Source organism: Rhinatrema bivittatum, chromosome 5 (genome assembly GCF_901001135.1).
Source record: "Rhinatrema bivittatum chromosome 5, aRhiBiv1.1, whole genome shotgun sequence".
Lineage (NCBI taxonomy): Eukaryota > Metazoa > Chordata > Amphibia > Gymnophiona > Rhinatrematidae > Rhinatrema > Rhinatrema bivittatum.
The window spans coordinates 185,528,789-185,548,962 of NC_042619.1; positions in this window are offsets into that span (position 1 = coordinate 185,528,789).

The following is a 20,174-nucleotide window of genomic DNA, read 5'->3' on the forward strand; positions in this document are numbered from 1 at the left end:
GCAGGAAAACCGGCACACTAAAACACCCTAAAACCCACCCCCGACCCTTTAAATTAAATCCACCACCCTCCCGAACCCCCCCCCCCAAATGCCTTAAATTACCTGGGGGTCCAGCGGCGGTCCGGAACAGTCTCCTGCAATTGAATCGTGTTGTCTTCAGCCGGCGCCATTCAGCGCCGCCATTTTGCAAAATGGCTGTGCAAAATGGCGGCGGCCATAGACCAACACGATTCGACTGCAGGAGGTCGTTCCGGACCCCCGCTGGAATTTTTGGCAAGTCTTGTGGGGGTCAGGAGGCCCCCCCAAGCTGGCCAAAAGTCCCTGAGGGTCCAGCGGGGGTCCAGGAGCGATTTCCTGCCGCAAATCGTTTTCCGTACAGAAAATGGCGCCGGCAGGAGATCGACTGCAGGAGGTCATTCAGCCGGGGTTCCGGTCTATGGCCGCCGCCATTTTGCACCACCATTTTGCAAAATGGTGGCGCAGAATGGAGCCGGCTGAAGACAACACGATTCAATTGCAGGAGGCCGTTCCGGACCGCCGCTGGACCCCCAGGTTATTTAAGGCATTTGGGGGGGGTGTTCGGGAGGGTGGGGGATTTAATTTAAAGGGTCGGGGGTGGGTTTTAGGGGGTTTTAGTATGCCGGTTCACAATTTTAACTATTTTCACGATACTCTAAACACCCAAACGGCGACGATACGATTCCCTCCCCCTCCCAGCCGAAATCGATCGTTAAGACGATCGAGGACACGATTCACATCTCTAGTTCCTAGAGGAAAAATCTGTAAACTACTATTATGGTAATTAATAAGCGATAGTAGCTTGTGATTTATCTGATGTTTAGGTACTTGCGAGGTACTTGTGACTTGGCTTAGCCACTGTTGGAAAAAGGATACTGGGCTTGATGGACACTTGGTCTGACCCAGTATGGCATGTCTTATGTTCTTATGTTCTTATGTAACCTTCTTTGAAGGCTGAAAAGCAGAATATAAATAAATAGGCAATAACTATTAGGGATGTGAATAGTGTGCCCGATAATTTTAACGATCGGGTTCAGCTGGGGGGGGGGGGGGGAATCTGATAGTTAGGGATGTGAATTAGGATCGGTTCTGATTCCAATTCACATCACTAATTGTTTTTAGTGAGGCCCGCGCCGATAAAAAAAAAACCCACCCGACCCTTTAAAATTACCCCCTTAGCCTCCCCCACTCTCCCAAACCCCCCCCAAAAAAACATTTTACACATACCTGGTGGTCCAGGGGGGCCGCAGGGAGTAATCTCCTGTTCCCAGGCCATCAGCTGCGCTAAAATAAAATGGCGCCGATGGCCCTTTGCCCTTACCATGTGACAGGGTATCTGTGCCATTGGCCGGCCCCTGTCACATGGTAGGAACACTGGATGGCTGGCGCCAAAGATGGCGCTGGCCATGCAGTACTCCTACCATGTGACAGGGGCTGGCCAATGGCACGGATACCCTGTCACATGGTAAGGGCAAAGGGCCATCGGCACCATCTTTATGAGAGGCAGCCAATGGCCCAAGAGTGGGAGATCACTCCCCGCGCGCCCCCCCTGGTCCACCAGGTAATTTTAAAAGGTTTTGGGGGGGTCGGGAGGATGGGGGAGGCTAAGGGGGTCGGTTTGAAGGGTCGGGTGGGTTTTTTTTTATCGGGCCATCATTGCCATTTATATTAGTGGCAGCCAAAATGGCACCGATGGCCCGAGAGCGGGAGATCACACCGTGACCCCCCCCCCCCCACTGGACCACCAGGAAATGTAACATTTTGGGAGGTTCGGGAGTGTGGGGGAGGGTAAGGGATTGGTTTTAAAGGGTTGGGGTGGGTTTAGGGGTTGTTTTGGTGTGCCGGTTTTCCCGCCCTCCCCCCAAATAATTCCTGTGCCCGATTTAACAATTTTTCAAGATAAATCAGGGGAATTTCTATTGTATCAGGACTCTAACAATTTTTGATGATTTAAAAAATATCTGACAATTTTTTTAAATTGTCAAAAAACGATTCACATCCCTAATAACTATTTAGAAATTTGGATAGGTCAAATTCATAAGAGTTGGCAAAACACCTTCAGCAGCTGGGGAATGAAGGCTGTTCCTTGGTCCATCAAAAAAGTCCTGAGGCTACCTCATCTAACAGAATATATTCAACAACTGTTCTGGGAACGCTAGGAGAGCAATCCCATATTAAAGAGATTGTGTGCCCTTGAGCCTCGGCATGACCCCGGAAGACTCCAGGGCAGCACCAAGGTAGGCGAGGCATGTCCAAGCATGGATGAAGACTGAAAATCCTACCCTCTACTGGACCTGCATGCTTCTGGAAGGTCAACAACGCAATATTGGTTACTGAACAGTCCTCCGACCATTCCTAGCCCTTTCAGACCGGCCGCTAGATATCAGCAAGAAGCAGCAGGCCAGAATGGGGATGAGGGCAGATGAAGGCCTTATGACATAGAAGACTTTAGATGAGACAAGGAGCTTAGAAGACTCTGGATAAGACGAGGAGCTTGGAAGGTTCAGACATTAGCACTGTCTCTCAGGGTGCCCTACACAGCCCACCAACATGGGTGGACCCAATGGGCTGGTCACGGACCACCCAATCCCATGCGCACCCTACACAACCTGGAGAGGCTGGTCATGGACCATGCAGAGAGCAGGACAAGCACAGGAAGGGAATCCAGCCGAGACGAAGCTCCAATGACAAGAACAGGAACCGATGAGACGGATTTACCCCAACAAGGTGTCATCTGGAGAACCAGAGGAGCTGGAGGGTCAAAAGGGCTCAGAACAAGTGAAGGAGGAACAGAACCTCGGAACATCAGGAAATGGAACATCAGGAAGCCTGGACTAGGAACCTTGGAACCTGAAGACATGGAACATCAGGAAGCCAAGAAGACTCAGGAAACAATGAAGATTCAGGACATGGAGCTCCAATGAAGAACGAGGAACGAAGACCTGATGGAGAGCTGGAAGACAGGAACCTCCAGGGATGAAGAACTCCGATGCAAGGCAAAGCAGGAGTGTTGGAGAAGCCCTTTTATAGGGCAAGCAGGAAGACACCCAGGAAGATGTCATCAGATGGGGCCCGGTGCATATCCAGCCGCGGGCCCTTTAAATCTTGTAGAGAGGAACGCACCAGCACCTAGAGGCAGGAAGCAGGGGAGAAACAGCACCACGGACAGCAGTGACCTGCTGCACAGGAAGCAGAAGGTAGAGCAGGCCAGAACCTGAAGCAGGATGGCATTGGGAGTGGCCTCCACGCCGCGAAGAGGACTGAAGTGCGGCGGCCAGGGCCACATGGGCGTGGCAGTGGCAGTAATGGCGGCCTCCTGGCCGCATGGTGGAAGGTGGGCAGTCCGAGGCGTTCGGTGGCAGCTTCCAGCTGCATCGAGAAAGGCAGTGCAGGAAGGTAAGAGACCTGCTTGTGGGGGAAACTCTGCGAGCAGGAATCGCAACAACAAATCATTTGCTACTATGCACTCAAATGGATCAGTTTGGACAAAAATCAATAAACACTTATAGGCCTATTGATTCTTATTGGCTATCATTTTCTATTACACTGGCAGAAACAGGGCTGAGAATCTTCAATATTGCAAACAATCTATCCTTAACTTCCTCAAGAGCAGAGGCAAGGGAGAGGTTTCATCAGGCTGGATTTAAGCATAGACAATGTAGGCAATTGTCTAGGCACCAAATTTAGAATGCACCAAATATCCAGGCCAAAGAGAAACCAGCTTCTCCTTGCTGTAGTACAATGTTCCAGCATAGCTTCAAAGGAGCACCCATCACAATGACACTGACTATGAGTGCTGCAATCCTAAATCCAGCCCTGGGTTTTAGGATCTAAAGAATATGTGAAGAAAGAGAGCACAACCTAGAGATACTGCAAGCCATGGAGTAGCCATGTTGGTACTAGCAGGCTGTCTCTTGTATTTCTGTCAAATGAGAGGATCATGGCAAGGGTATCTCAAATAATGTATTATATGATGATGATGATCTTAAAACCTATGGGGAACTGTAAATCTAGAATGGCAGAGATCCACGAAGAAACATTGGTTATATAATTGCTTATGGATTATTACAATCTTGTATTTCTCCCACCATTATATGTATAATAAACTCTCACATATTGGTAGTTAATCAAAATTTGGGTTGCTGCATTCTGTGCAAACTTTAAAACCATGAGAGTGTTAGTGCGGTTTCTGAAATAGATGGAATTGTAATACTTGAAAGAGATCAGGACCAGTGCTTGCAGCATAGACTGGAAATGCCCATGGTTTTGCAGACAATTCAGCCACTGCAGCATATGTATTTTGAAGAATATCCCTTGCATTATCACTTTTACATGGGTACGTAAACACAAATCAGACTTCAGCCACACATTGAGATTCTTTATTTTGGACATGATCAATATTGAATATCTTCCAGATTGAAAAGCCAACTATAAAATTGTCTGAGGGGAAATGACTAAGAATGGTCACATCTGTCTTATCAACATTTAATGCTAGCTTATTGTGAGTGCTTGATAGCTGACAAATATATTATGACAAGGGCTAGTGTCTCAGACCATGATGCAAACTTAGGTATAATAAAACTGAATATCATCCGCATAAATGCGATACCCAACTCCTAACCCTGTCAGTAGAGTTCAGATGGGTACCATATAGATATTAGATAAGGCTTCCAATAAGGTAGAGCCCTGCGGCAATATTATTTATTTATTTACAAGCTTTTATAATCCTTGTACTTTACCAAAAACATCCTCTTACAGTTCTAATAAAACAGTAATCATAATAACACATTACTTAAAGGTATTATTAAAAGGAAATGCTTTAATTTTCTTCCTAAAACATTGATAACCATTAGTCAAACATAACTCTAAAAGGATAGAGTTCTATAGAGTGGGAGAAAACTGAAAGAAGGCATGACAGGAAGTTGATTTTAAGCATGTTTCTTTAGCATCAGAACTAATCAATAGCTGCTGATTAATTGAACTTAAATTATGTTGGAGACATGTGCATAAATAAGATTTTTCAGATACAGTTCATAGGGTATTCTCCATATAAAATCTGATGCACAAACATTAAAATTTTAAATTGAATTTGAGATTCATAAGGGAGCCAATGTAACTCTTTCAGCACTAGATTTATGTGGGCAAACAAAGGACAGACCACAGCCCTCTGAGCCACAGTATTTGCAATGCTCTCAAGTAGCACTTAGGAAGGTCAACATAGAAGACATTGCAATAGTCCACACATGATAAAACAAAAGCCTACAACATTCTTCTAAAATCATTCTTATCAAGTACATATTTTAATCAATTGTTTCCTTAATTTAAAAAAAGTCATTCTTAACCACTAATTATACTCGTGAATGCATAGTAAATTCTGAGTCTAAATCACTGACAGACTATACAGCTTTAATGCTGACTCCTCCAACCTGAATTGTTGGGTAAATAACTTTAGCAACATGTGCAAATGAAATCAGTTTTTTTTAACAATCATCAGTAGACCATTCTGATTCATCCATAAAATTATATTATTTATGAAACTAGTGATACTTTGGACATCATCATCTACAGTAGATCACCTGACATTGTAAATAATAGCTGTAGGTCATCAACATGTAAGTGAAAAACAGCGTTCATATTCTAGAGCAGGGTACATAGAGGGAGAAAATCAATGTTAGTATTGCTGATTATAACAAGACCCTTGTGAAACACCCCATTGTAATGGTAACCAATCACATGAAACAAATCAACCCTTACTTGCTATGAATGGCCCCTTTGAAAAGATGCAAACCGGTCACTCACTTTCCCTCCACTTCCAATGTCAGCAAGTCTCGACAAAAATATAGAAAGAAGACTGAGTCAAATGTTGCTGATACATCCAGAAAAACTGTGATTATCTGATGACTTTCGTACATGTCACAAGGGAAAGAAAATTAAAACTTTCTCTGTTCTGTGGCTGCAATGAAAATCACTCTGAGATGGATGTAAAACAGTGTTATCATCCATCAAAGTGGTAAGTCGGTTCAAAATTATTTTCTCAATAATTTTACCCATATCAGGTAAAACAGCGATAGGGTAGTAATTAACGGGATCAGCACTGGCCTAAGAATTATTAGGCCCTTTCAAAATAAATCTTATGACAGCATTTTTAAAAGCCCTTCATTCAGTGAGAGATTTACCAGTTTCACCTAAAAATCAATTAAAGTATCTCTAAGTAAATATAATATTCAAAAAAGACATGTATTTATTAGATGTCGGCACTTTTTCAGACCTCTAATTTCCACCTCCACCACCATAGAGGCCACAAAATCAAAAGAAGTCCATTTCACTGATTCAGGTATCACAACATTTGGGCTAACAGAAGCTTAGGAGTGAATGCCAAGGTGGTGGCCTGGACTGCAAATTGGTTGACGGACAGAAGACAATGTCTGATTGTAAATGGAACTTAATCTGAAAAGAGAGTGGTGTTAAGCGGAGTGTCGAAAGGATCGGTGTTGGGACCAGTCCTGTTCATTATTTTTGTGAGCGACATTGCAGATGGGATAGAAGGTAAGGTTTGTGGATGATACTAAGATCTGCAACAAGGTTTTAATGATCCATGGTCAACAACAAACCTTTTCTGTTGGAAAAAAAATCAGTAGAAATTGGGGTCACGATTTGAAACTCCAGGGAGGAAAACTTAGAACCAATGTTAGGAAGTATTTCTTCACGGAGAGGGTGGTGGATGCCTGGAATGCCCTTCCAGAGGAAGTGGTGAAGACTAAAACAATGTGTTTCCATAAAGGCTAATGGATGGGAATGAAGAGAAGAGCCATGGGGGTGGCTTGCTGGAATGGTGGCTATTACCTGGTGATTAGTACCCTTACTCAATAAGCCTTCACATGGTTAATGCAACTCCAACATTGCTCTCTGCTTCAACAGCAAGGGGAAATGTGGAAAAGAGGATTTGCATTCAGACAACAACTAACAAGGACTGAACTTCACAATCTGGGTAAACAAATAATCGTGGGGATAGCTTGCTTATTACGGCAGTTACTACCCTAAACCAATTAAGCCTGATACTTCACTTTGAATGCATATACAGCATTTCTCTCTGTTTCAATGGCAGGGAGAAAAGTGGAAAAGAGGATTTACTTTCAGACAACATCCAACAAGGCATTTATCTGTGCAGTCTGGGTAAACAGTTACCAACAAGGGCCCTGAACTTGGTGGTCGGTGAAACAGATATGGGAAAATAAGTGTGGGAGCTTGCTGGGCAGACTGGTTGGACTGTTTGGTCTTTTTCTGCCATCAGGTCTATGTTTCTATGTTTCTGTATGTTGAGACATTAAGTAGCAGAGACAATCCATAATACTTTCTCCACCCAAAAGTGGGCAATTTTAGTACAACTAACTCTATCTTCTGTTAATTATATGGAAATTCAATTAGCTGATTAACAATTGTGAACAGTTCATAAGGATGATTTAAAGAGGCCTGAGGCTGTGCAGCAAAATATTCTTTATTATACCTCATGAACTCACTTCTATAAGTAACCCTACATTGCTTATAGGACTCAGTGGTTTCTGTGCAATATTATTTCCTTTAATTTTGTTCTGATCTCAACTGCTTCTTCATCTGAACTAACTAGAGGAAATCCATGGTATATGATATCTCACTGTACAACGTCTGACCAGTTGTCAACACTTTACAACATGATGACACATTTGAGCTGATCTTCACGTTGTGAAAGGTTAGAAGTAAACCCCTCCAAAACCTTACTGGCAATTTAAACATTCCTCAAACTAGTTAAAAAAAATGTCAGATTTAAAGTATCAAACATGGCGGATATGTCCCGTAGTCAAAGCCATGCCTGAAGAATCGAGTTGACAGCAGCAAGGTCTCCATACTAAAGAATTTCCTAAAAATCAAATTAGAATTGATCAAGTACTTCATGCTCAAGACAGACGTTAAGTTGTTTCAAAACTACATCTGCAATGATTTTTGTCTGGAATAGAATCCCCATCACCCATTTCTCAGATCTTCAAGAGAAGCTTCCTCTGCATAGCCACACCAGAGATAATACAAGCCCTGAATAGTGTACACAAAAATCATTGTAATGGAGAAAATAAGAGGACTGTGCAAACTATCCAAAGATTTGAATGTAAAAGTCTGAATAAAACTAAATGGAAAAAAAAAGGACCAAGGGGAAAATCCTAGGACAGAGTGAAAGGCTGACTGCCCCCTCCCCTCACAAGCCCTGCAGACACAACATGAGGCCAAGGGAAAAGGAAAAAGGAGAGTAGAGATGAAGGAAGGAGGAAGTCACAGAATGTTGCACTTTGTGTACACTATTCAGAGCTGGTATTATCTCTGGTGTGGCTAATCAGAGGAAGCTCCACTTGAAGATCTCATATCTGAGAAATGGGAGATGGGCAGGACTAAATTTAGGCAATTTAGGTAAACATAGGCAATTGCCTAGAGCACAGAATTACAGAGCAGAGAGAGCCCTACCTATGTTTGCTTTAGGGCCATGTGCTAGTGCAGCTTCAAAAGAAGCACTGCTGTGGCAGTCTTCCTATGGTTGACAAAATCTTAAATTTGGCCCAGAAGATGGGGGAAGTCACCCTGAATTTCCAAGGAGAGGAAGAGGGTTCCTCTCTGGTGATGATTAATATAGCTGAAAATGAGCAGCATAGAGATATCTTCAAGTGGCTGCAACAGGTGTGAAAATCAGGGTAGGGTCTATGTTAGCTCTGTGCCTTTCTTCCACATTGCCTTCCTGTTACCTAGAAAAATCTACCGTATATACCTTTGTATAAGTCAGTCTCGTGGATAAATCGAAGGCAGTTTTTGGCCCCAAAATTAAGAAATTTTCTATGACCTGTGGATAAGTTGAGGTTATCCCTGGTCATTTACTCCTTCCCTCTCTACCCTAGGTCTATCCTTAGTCATTCATTCATTTCCTCCCTCCCCCAAAGCTATCCCCAGTCCATTCACTCCATCCCTCCCTGCCACCATGGCTATCCCCGGTCCATTCGCCTGTGGGATGAAGACATAGGAACATAAGAACATAAGAAATTGCCATGCTGGGTCAGACCAAGGGTCCATCAAGCCCAGCATCCTGTTTTCAACAGAGGCCAAACCAGGCCACAAGAACCTGGCAATTACCCAAACACTAAGAAGATCCCATGCTACTGATGCAATTAATAGCAATGGCTATTCCCTAAGTAAACTTGATTAATAGCTGTCAATGGATTTCTCCTCCAAGAACTTATCCAAACCTTTTTTGAACCCAGCTACACTAACTGCACTAACCACATTCTCTGGCAACAAATTCCAGAGCTTAATTGTGCGTTGAGTGAAAAAAATTCTCCGATTAGTCTTAAATGTGCTACTTGCTAACTTCATGGATTGCCCCCTAGTCCTTCTGTTATTCGAAAGTGTAAATAACCGAGTCACATCTAATCATTCAATACCTCTCATGATCTTAAAGATCTCTATCATATCCACCCTCAGCTGTCTCTTCTCCAAGCTGAACAGCCCTAACCTCTTCAGCCTTTCCTCATAGGGGAGCTGTTCCATCCCCTTTATCATTTTGGCTGCCCTTCTCTGTACCTTCTCCATCGCAACTATATCTTTTTTGAGATGCGGCGACCAGATTTGTACACAGTATTCAAGGTGCGGTCTCACCATGGAGCGATATAGAGGCATTAAGACATTTTACGTTTTATTAACCTTTCCGTTCCTAATAATTCCTAACATTCTGTTTGCTTTTTTGACTGTTGCAGTATACTGAGCCGACATTTTAAAGTATTATCCAATTGAAGCCTAAATCTTTATCCTGGGTGGTAGCTCCTAATATGGAACCTAACATCATGTAACTACAGCATGGCTTATTTTTCCCTATATGTAACACCTTGAACTTGTCGACATTAAATTTTATCTGCCATTTGGATGCCCAATCTTCCAGTCTTGCAAGGTCCTCCTGTAATGTATCACAGTCCGCTTGTGATTTAACTACTCTGAATAATTTTGTATCATCCGCAAATTTGATAACCTCACTTGTTGTATTCCTTTCCAGATCATTTATATATATATATTGAAAAGCACTGGTCCAAGTACAGATCCCTGAGGCACTCCACTGTTTACCCTTTTCCACTGAGAAAATTGACCATTTAATCCTACTCTCTGTTTCCTGTCTTTTAACAAGTTTGAAATCCATGAAAGGACATTGCCTCCTATCCCATGAATTTTTAGTTTTTGTAGAAGCCTCTCATGAGGGACATAACAGAATCAGATAGAAAGAGGCTGGTGGCAGCAGGAAAGCTTCTCCCTCGCACCCCCTCCTGATCCCTTAACTTACCCACTGCTAGCAGGATGATGATGAGAGTTCCAGTTGCTCAGGTGCATTCTCCCTCCTTCCCTGCCAGGACCCAGTGAGGTAGACTAGAAAGAACAGCTGCCTATGTATAAAGCTTTTAAAGATTCATAGTCACATTTCTGGGCTGCAGAAATGAATATACTTTAAAATACAAGTAAACTGTTTAGCATGCTTAATCTGGTCAGTTTGAATGGCAAAATTCTACTTGTGTCTAATGTACATGCAAAAAAACCAGGAGGTCAATATTCAGTAGTCCAGTTAGTTGGCAAGTTATCTGGTTAAAGTTAGCCAGATAACTTGTCCTGTATATTCAGCATGATAAATGTCCACTGAATATATTGTTTAAAGTTATCTGGCTAACTTGGGGGCTCATTTATCAAAGTGCTATATGGTGTTTTCGCATGCAAAAAATGCCTTTAATGTATGCAAAAGCACCATAATGTTGGACATTGGGGTGGGAATTGCTATCAGAGAGAGAGAGAGAGAAAGAGAGAGAGAGTAGATGTAATACCCTCACACTTGATAGGTATTTATATCTCTATGGGAGGCCCACCTAGTCACTGGAGGTGAGGTTTAGGTATTAGTGTAAGGGTTAGGGACCACTATGACATTCAAAGTGAGACGTACAAACAGAACAGTGCTCTCTTGTAAAGATTTGATGACCTTCGGAGTGAGGAAACTTACCCAGAGATGAGATTTGTGCAATGTTCTCTCAACCTAGCTTGATGTTACCCTAGTGTGAGGGTATTACAGCTAGTTTCTCTCTCTCTCTCTCATAGCTAGGCTGGCTCTCCAGGAGCTTAAAGCAATAAACTGCCTATTACTATAAAACACACCCCTTTTTCCTATCACATGCAATATTTATTGCATTTTGATAAAGCCAGGCCCTAATCTGCAATGTTTGAATATAGCCAGTTAAGTTTTAATGTTATCCGTTCTTGTGTGACCGAATAACTTTCTACTTAACTGGATACCTGCATAGGTCTAAAGTAATCCAACTAACATAGCCAGATATACATGATATTCAGTTTGGTTAGTCAGATATTGCAGCCCCTCCCTGGCATGTCCCTGAAACACCCGTTTTTTTTATCTGCTAAATTATAGCCGGATGACTACTTATCTGGATATAATTTAGATGGATAAGTGGGTAAATATTTGTTATTTAGACAGATAACTTTTGAGTTATCTATCTAAATGGCTTTTGAATATCTACCTGCAGGAAATTTAAAGTTATAGCCAACCATACAAATATAACCCAGCATCTTTTTGACTGATAATTACATCACAAACAATATCATCAATGGTTTTGTATCATATTATGTGGTAGAACATGGTCCTTTATAATGTACATCCTACTAAAACTCCATTTTTATTCAAGAACAATATGACTACTAGAATTTCTCTAGAATTATGTGAAATACAGATTGTTTTTTTCTATTTGAGAAATCTAAAGCGTCATAGGATTTTAGAGCTTTAAACATTTTAATGTACCTTGACTAGCTGCTTAACACTTAGAATTATATTGTCTAAATATAAAAGGGGAAAATTGTACAAATCAGCCAAAAATATATAGTTATAACAATTAAGACAGCAAATATTCCCAATTATTTGTGGTTTTACTTTTCAGTAAATAGTTGTCTTTATATAAAATATTTCACAAATTATTGTTTTTGCAGCTTGAATATTAAAATTTTCAAAATATACAGAGAAATCAGTTTAAAGAAATGCACTTATTCACATCCAAAGAAAGGGTATTTACAAACTACTCCCATTACGAAAAAGGAGGAATTTAATTTTACCTAAAAATTCCCTTCCCTTGAATCCTGCTACACCTGTTCAGACAGATTCATTTATTTCCCCTTACCAGCAAATGGAAGCAGAGAACACAACGTTTGGTGCATGTGATGTAAATGCATGCATGCAGTATAGTGCAGTCCAGAAAAAAAAAAAGAATTCCTATAACAAAGCACTTAAAAAATTAGAACCCCAAAATCACTATATGCAAAATTGAAAACAGCACCTCGAAGATGGAAAGGATCCTATTATGCATACTAGCCCTCTACTACTTAAGTGGAAAGTAATAAAACAGAAAAAGGAGAATAAATCAGACAGAGAAGAATATGTTTAATGCTTTCTTAACCTGCTCCTCAAGTGGCAACAAGTGCCTTTTCCAGATTTCAATAATACCACATCCATTTGATTCAAGTCCAAGTTTCCTGAGAGGGTCGTGGACTAATGAAGCAGGATTCAAGAAAATAAAATAATCCGGTAAGTATACATTTCTCCTTCCTTATCATCTTGCTACACCAGTGCAGACAGATGGGAAGTTCTCCTAATCTGGGAGAGGGAGGAAGGAGAAGAGGGTAGGAAGAAGGCAAGTTTAAAAAAGAGTCATTTTGAGGGGAAACAAACCCATCCCTTCAAGCTCAGCTGAGCTGAGTTCTTTCAAGCAGGGCTCACTATGCTGAAATATCAAGTGCCCTGCCCAAATCAGATTAAAAGGACTGACAGACTGAAAAGAATATGCAGTCCTGAATAGACTCAGAGGACAGGAAAAACCCTGAGAGAAGAAATCCTGCTGCACCACCAAGTATATCCTACCATCTGCAGGACTGCATCATATGTACATACAGGTGATGATGTCACAGGAAAAGTTTTATTCTCTGCTTCCATCTGCTGATAGGGGGAAATAAACCTATCTTTCTGAACTGATGTTGCAGGATGACAAGGAAAAAACATTACAAATATGTTGTGTTTGTGGACCCTTGGGCTGAAGCAGGATTGACTCTACCTGCAGGCAGGAGCCCTGCAGGTTCCCTACTGTCAACAGGTGGACTAAGGCAAAGCAGAGACCAGTCACTACCTTCACCTATATCAGCCCATGTTACCCTCAGGTTGAGCCTTTGGGTGCCAGGGCCGGCAGGATTTAGGTGGGATCTCTGTTGATGGCAGATGAGATAGTCCATAGTAGCTAGGGTCATAGTCAGGTGCCAGTCAGGCATATCTGAGGTCCAGGCAATGGACAGAGACAGGTGACGGTCAGGTGTATCTAAGCTCCAGATAATGGTCAGAGACAGGCAGCATTTAGGCATATCCAAGAACCAGACCAAGGTCAAACCAGGTATCTGTCTGAGGGAGGAGAAGAGGGACATATAGGCAGGGCAGGCAGGCAAGGACAGGAATAAGTGGGTAACATTGATCGAACAGGCTGGAGTGAAGACAGAAGACAAACTGAAGACAGTTGAATGAGGACTGAAGACAATTCTGGAGTGAAGACTGGAACACTGGGAGCAACACGCTCTACGCAGAAGTAGCTGGACCTGTTGCTGAGGCAATGAGGGAAGGACAGAAGGATCATTATAGGACTTGGTGTAAGAGGTAATCAGCGGGCACCACGAGACTATTCCCACCATGGACCCTTTAAGAGGAGTGATGACAGGCACGCGTGAGCTTAAGGAGGAGCACGTCTGGATAGATCCAGTGGTATCCTGTTGCGTGCGGAGCTGGTGGCATCCTTCCACATTGAAGTACGGTATCCTGCCATGTTGTAGCACAGCGTCTCATGGCAGAGAGAAGCAGCGGCATCTCATCATGACAGGAGCCCGTCAGAATGGACCGGCTGGAGAGGTAAGTGTGGCAGTTCACGGGGGCAGTCCATGAACGACCAAACGTAACAAAGTAGAAATGTGCAGTCAGGAGCAACAAAATAGGATATAACAAAATGTCCAATTTTATTTCATTTTGTTCTCAAAATGAAGTGATTGAAAAGCTGACAAAATATTGTGGGTTTTCAAGTTTTGTTTTGAGAACTGAAACAATAAAAATCCACCCATCGAGTTTAAGCCCAGGCCTGAAGCTGGGTCCTCACCTAAACATAGGCCATATTACAAAGCCCATGGGCCTATGCTCATTCCCACTGTAAACTCTATTCCTATGGTGCAGGGCAGGAGAAGGCAGAGTTAGTGGATGGTGGTATTAGCAGTGGAGCAACAGGGTCTATGGAGTGGAGCACCCAAAAGCAGCAGAGCACTCTTCCAAAATTCCTTCAGAGCAGTGTTTGCAGCAGATATTGTGAGAAAATTCTGATTCAGATTAAGTACTGATTCAGATTATTCATTTGAGGGCTTCTTAGACTCAGTGGATAAATAAGTTCTATTAGTTCAGGAAAGCATAGGAAATCTAATTACTGATGTGCTATCCTGTGGTGAGTAGCTACAGGAGGCAGAAAGAGATATGGCTGGAGCAAAGAGAACCCCCCTCTGGACTTTTGCTTCTTGAACTGCCCTCAATCCCAGCACTAGCAGCAGCACCCAAGCATCCAGAAAGGGAAAGGAGGTCCTGAAAGACATGAAGTTTGGTGGCTTTCAGCATCATTTAAAAATAGTACATTAGTTAACATTAGTTTTAGAGGACACTGGCAGTAATAACCTGGGAACCCTGTCTACCACTCAAAGCAACAGAAGCAGCAGCTGCAGCAGAAATAATGGAAAAGTAGAAGTCATTCTCCCAAGCTGACTCCTCAGCCTCTTCATGCATAAAGTGACAGGCAAGCAGCCCCCAACCCAACATCAGAAGCAAGCCACCATGGAGTCACTGTTCCATAGTAGGAGACAGCATCATAGGTGGTGACATAGTGCACAAGGGGAATGATTGCCACTGTTCTGTTTGCTTTACTGCTCACTCTATACCTGACTTATCTATGCATTGTGGTTTTAATGCCAATCTACTCTTTGCTTTTCCCCACACTCTATGTCTTCATGTGTCTATGTCACTGTGCTGACTCACTCAAAGTCATAGGATGTTCATGCCACTGTTGATGCTGCTTTGCCTCTCCAACATGCCTTGGGATATTCATGCCTCTGTTTAGGATACTTTGCCCCTCACAGCTTTATTTATTTATTTATAAAAAAAAATAATTGTATTACCTGTCCTTCCTATGTACAGGAAGGGGTACAATTGCAGATTTGGCATTTCTTGGGCTGTTCATACCACTATTTGTACCATATATCCCCTCTTTTGGTGCCTAAGATTGTTCATGCCACTATTGCGGGTGCCCTTTGGCCTTTTTGTTTGGAACTTTGGGGGTATTCTTGACACTCTTGGGACTGCTTTGCTCCTTTCACAGTTCCTTGGGGTGCTGATACCTCCAAGCTACTTTGCTCTATTATGGTGCTTAGGACTATTCATGCCAGTATTGGTACTACTTTGCTCCATTCTTAGGCCCTAATTTCAAAAAGCATTTACACACTTAAAACTGGGTTTTACTCGAGTAAATATACTTTATTCAAGTAAGTGGGCTTTTGAAAATTGCAGCAATATATGCCTTTGAATTGGCCACAGGATATACTCTCGTAAGTGCACTTTACTCAAATAAATGGCTTTTGACAATTGCTATGATAGTCTGCTAGATTTATGTGCATAACTCCTTTTAAAATTACCTCCATAGAGTCTTTGGATGGCTGTCCCTCTGCTGCTGAGGGCTGCTTGCAAGTTTCACTAAATTTGAATAGAATCTCCAAATTTTGAGCCCAAAATGCAATTCATTGCTTCCCTCATTGACTTTAATGGGAAATAAACGAATGAATGACACACACAAGAAAAGAATAATCTGGCTCCAAACTGAACAAAACAAATCACTGAGCCCAATGAACCAAATGAACAAACTGAGCCAAAAATATAATCCATGCACATGTGTACCAGGCAGTACTTCTACAAGTACCTTCTCTGGCCTGAGCCAACAACATTTCTCTTTTGGCACCAGAGTAAGGACAGGTGATAAGGAAGAAGAACTGATATTTTCTATTGGCACATGACCAGCAATTGGCTCTTTTGCTACTCTGCTCCAACTTTGCCTTCAGCCTTTCCCTCAGTTCATGGTTAGTCTGCAGCCCAACTGTGATGTGTAAATGCTAACGGCATTATGTGAAAGTCTTCGTAGCACATTTGATCCACTGCATACTCAAAGGCAATGCTGGGTTGGCGGCTGCACCTTCCTCCAACATGTGATGTGCTGTCTCAGGAGCCCCACACTACCTTCCAGCTAATGTCACTGAGGCGTTAGTCCAGATATTTTGAGTTAGCTGGATAAACTTGGAGATTTGAACATCTGGTCCCTTTAACTGAATAATTTATATCTGCTTAAGTCATTTATCCAAAGTGGTACTTAAATGCTTTACTTCTAATATATCTGATCATTCGCAGCAAGTCAGGATTAACACTGCTTTCTCATTCTGGCACCTAATGACTACAGGTGTGCTGCAAGGCTCTGCTCTGTTGGCAATATCATTTAACATCTATTTGGGAACAATCTGTAAACTTCTGTTGGGGCTCAATATAGGCTATAGAATTTATGCAGACAAATACAGTTAGGTATGTTTTCCACATTAAACTGCTACCTGGTCGGACATGCTGGTTTCCATCTACCTGTCTGCAATTAAACAGTGGATCTATTATGATAAACTTGTCATTAATGTAGCTCAAACTGAATTAATTCTATGAGTCGATTCCCACCACAGAATGTTTCACCAGTTTTAACTTTGCCAGTTGTAATAAACAACTGATGTTTGCAACTACTCACGGTAGCAATATTTGTGATAAAGTAGTAAGAGCAGATACAAATGTGAATGTTTTGAGCATGCCTGTGAAAGGATTCCATCAGAAATGTGGAGCATGTACCGTGTGTAACATGACAGTTGAAGGTGAGATATGGGTTGATCCCATTTCGGGGTAGAAAGTGACCCGCACAGAGTTAACTAACTGTAATACAGTTAATGTTATATATATCATCACTTGTACTTGCCCTAAAGTATATATGGGGCATACTAAGAGACCTGTTAAGTGCATATTATGGAACATCAATCCAGGATCAGGAATAAAGTGCTGTCGGCACCGTTGGTTAGACATTGTATCGCATTTGGACATATTTTTGAGGATCTTAAGTGGACAGTTTTGGAGAAGGTTAAAGCCAGAGCTCCTTTTGCTGACATAGCATCTTTGCTCAATTATAGGGAACAACATTGGATATATAAATTAAAGACTGAGTATACTGTTGTAGGGGTGTGCATTCGTTTTGAACTTAAATGTAAAACGCAACTTTTTTTTTTTTAACTTAAAAAAGTGATGAGGCGAAAACGATCGGATTTCCAACTTATTCAACATAGCTATGTTGAATAAGTTGGAAATCGTGATTGTTGATCCTAAATAAAAATTTAAACCCCTCACCCTCCTTAATCCCCCCCCCCAAGACTTACCAAAACTCCCTGGTGGTACAGCAGGGAGTCAGGACGCCATTTCTGAACTCCTTTGTGAGGAGCACGTGACGCCGACGTCACGTGCTCCTCGCAAAGGAGTTCAGAAATGGCGTCCTGACTCCCTGCTGTACCACCAGAGAGTTTTGGTAAGTCTTGGGGGGGGGGGGGGATTAAGGAGGGTGAGGGGTTTAAATTTTTATTTGCACGTATGGACATAGACTCAACTTATGGAATTCTCCATATGTCCATATTGACCGCAAATGGGACCCCCTTTCGACTTATGGACTTATGAACATAAACTTTTGCTCTGCACATCCCTATCCTGTTGGATTGAACAATTCAATTGATTGGCCATCACTTTTGTAATTCTGCAATTTGGTCTTGTGTTTGAATGCTTTCCAGCTTGCTTATTGATTAAGTATTTTAGCGCCAGGTATAATCACATGATCTGACCCCTTTAAAAAGAAAATGCCAAGAATAAGAACATAAGAACATAAGAAAATGCCATACTGGGTCAGAGCAAGGGTCCATCAAGCCCAGCATCCTGTTTCCAACAGTGGCCAATCCAGGCCATAAGAATGGCAGCTCAGGTTCACTATTTTGGATTTTACCTTCGGAGGCAGCACTGTTCGAGTGACCCATATAAGTAAGTATATGGATTGAGATTATGGACTGAGTTATGGACTAAGATTTGGAGTTTGCTTATTGAAGATGGCAGTTTAATGAAGACAGCATGTGGGTGAGCGGGGACCTCTGAGGAAGAAAGAATTTTCGAAACTTGGCCATGTCGAGTTCAAGCACTCCTGGTTACTAAAGCTAAGTGCTCTTTAATGTCATCATTTGAAGTTCAAGTATTTTTGTTTACTTAAACAAAGTGCTCTTTCACGTCGTCATTTTTCTAAAGTTTACATCACCAAGCATTGCCTTTCAAGTTGCGTTTAAGATTAAAAAAAAAACGCAGTGAGCTGTTCAGTTCAAGTATTTTTCGAAGATGATGTTTTGAAATTAAAAAAAAAAACCCAGAGATTTTTGATTAAAGAGATAAAAAATGTATGGATGAGGGCGTTCATGATTAAAACTAAGAGTCGGGTTAACCTGGATGAGACCTGTGCTCATTTATGAAAAGACCACCGCACATCTAAAAATAATTTTTCTTGTGATGAATTTTTAAAAAATAAATTTAAAAAAGTGATTATATTTCACACCATTGAATTTGCAAAAAAGAAAATACACAATAGATTTTTTGTACATGTGGGTTTGATATTGTATGAAAGTAATATCAAGCATTTAACCCAATTTTCACCTGCTCCCAAAATAGTAATACATTTACAGGCATATCTGCCTGAGAGCCTTCCCCTCCACATGCTTTATTAAAATATATATGCTTTGGGGAAACTTCCTAGCAGACATTTTGGGTTTTAAATTTCTTATCCAGTAAAGTTAAGATAAAGTTATCCAGGAACATGTACTCAGGATGTGCCTTCATATGAAAAGAATGCATAGAATGCAACAAATAGGGTGCCCACAAATGAAAAACAAAACATGTAGATTCATTCATTTATGTTTTCCATTGAAATCTATGACAATCTGAGGAGGTATAAAAGAAACTTCCTCAGAATACCTTAAAGCAGTGGTTCTCAACTGATGTGTCGGGACAATAGTGTGCCACGAGGTCACGGAAGGTGTGTCGCAGACCCAGCAGAAGGCTGCACTTTCCTCATCAGTCTGGACAGGAGTTGGCTGATTTCTCCTTTATTCCGTATGAGAGGAAGCTACTTTTGCTTCCTTATCCTCTTCCTGGCCCAGTGGGAGGTTATTCCCTTCTCTTTCACCCAGAGTGAAATATCACCAACTCCTGTTCATATGGGCCCAGCAGGACATGAACTTTATCTTACTTTGCCTGGACATGAAAGCAGAAGCATGAGGATGAGAGCTGCAGCTCTGTAGATCCATTGCTGATTTCCGCTGCTCTCCTCAATGGTTCCTGCTCTCATCTTCTGCTGGTAAAATGGGAGGAAGACTCTGCATTGGACTGAAGGCCTATGCTGGCTAGGAGCCAGGAGGAGGGGGCAATGTGCTGGGCAGGAAGGCCTGGGGAGACAGGGAGTCAGGAGTCTGCTGGGTAGGATGGGGAAAGGAGGCTGGGGTTGCTGGGTAGGGAGAGGTGGAGGAAAGAGGGGCTGTGGGCTACTGGGTAGGGAGAAGAGATGGAAGTGGAGGGAGAGATGGAGGTGTGGAGCCTGCTGGGTTGGGGGAAAAGGGAGGTCAGAGGATGCTGAGCAAGAATAGGTGGGAAAGAGTTGGTCAGAGGTATGTTGGGTAAGGAAGGGGAGTGGATTGCTGCTATTGAGATGACACCAGAATCAGAATATCTGTATTGTATGGTGAGTTGTACAGGGAAATGTCTTAGTTCTGCTCTGCACTCATTCTTAGGAAGCAGGAGAGTCCTGAGGATGCGGAGGGTATGATTATATTTAGTCCAGTGATGGTCATGTGTTCAGGGTGCACATATGTGAGCATCATCTCTCCGGTGTGCCCTGATAGAAAAA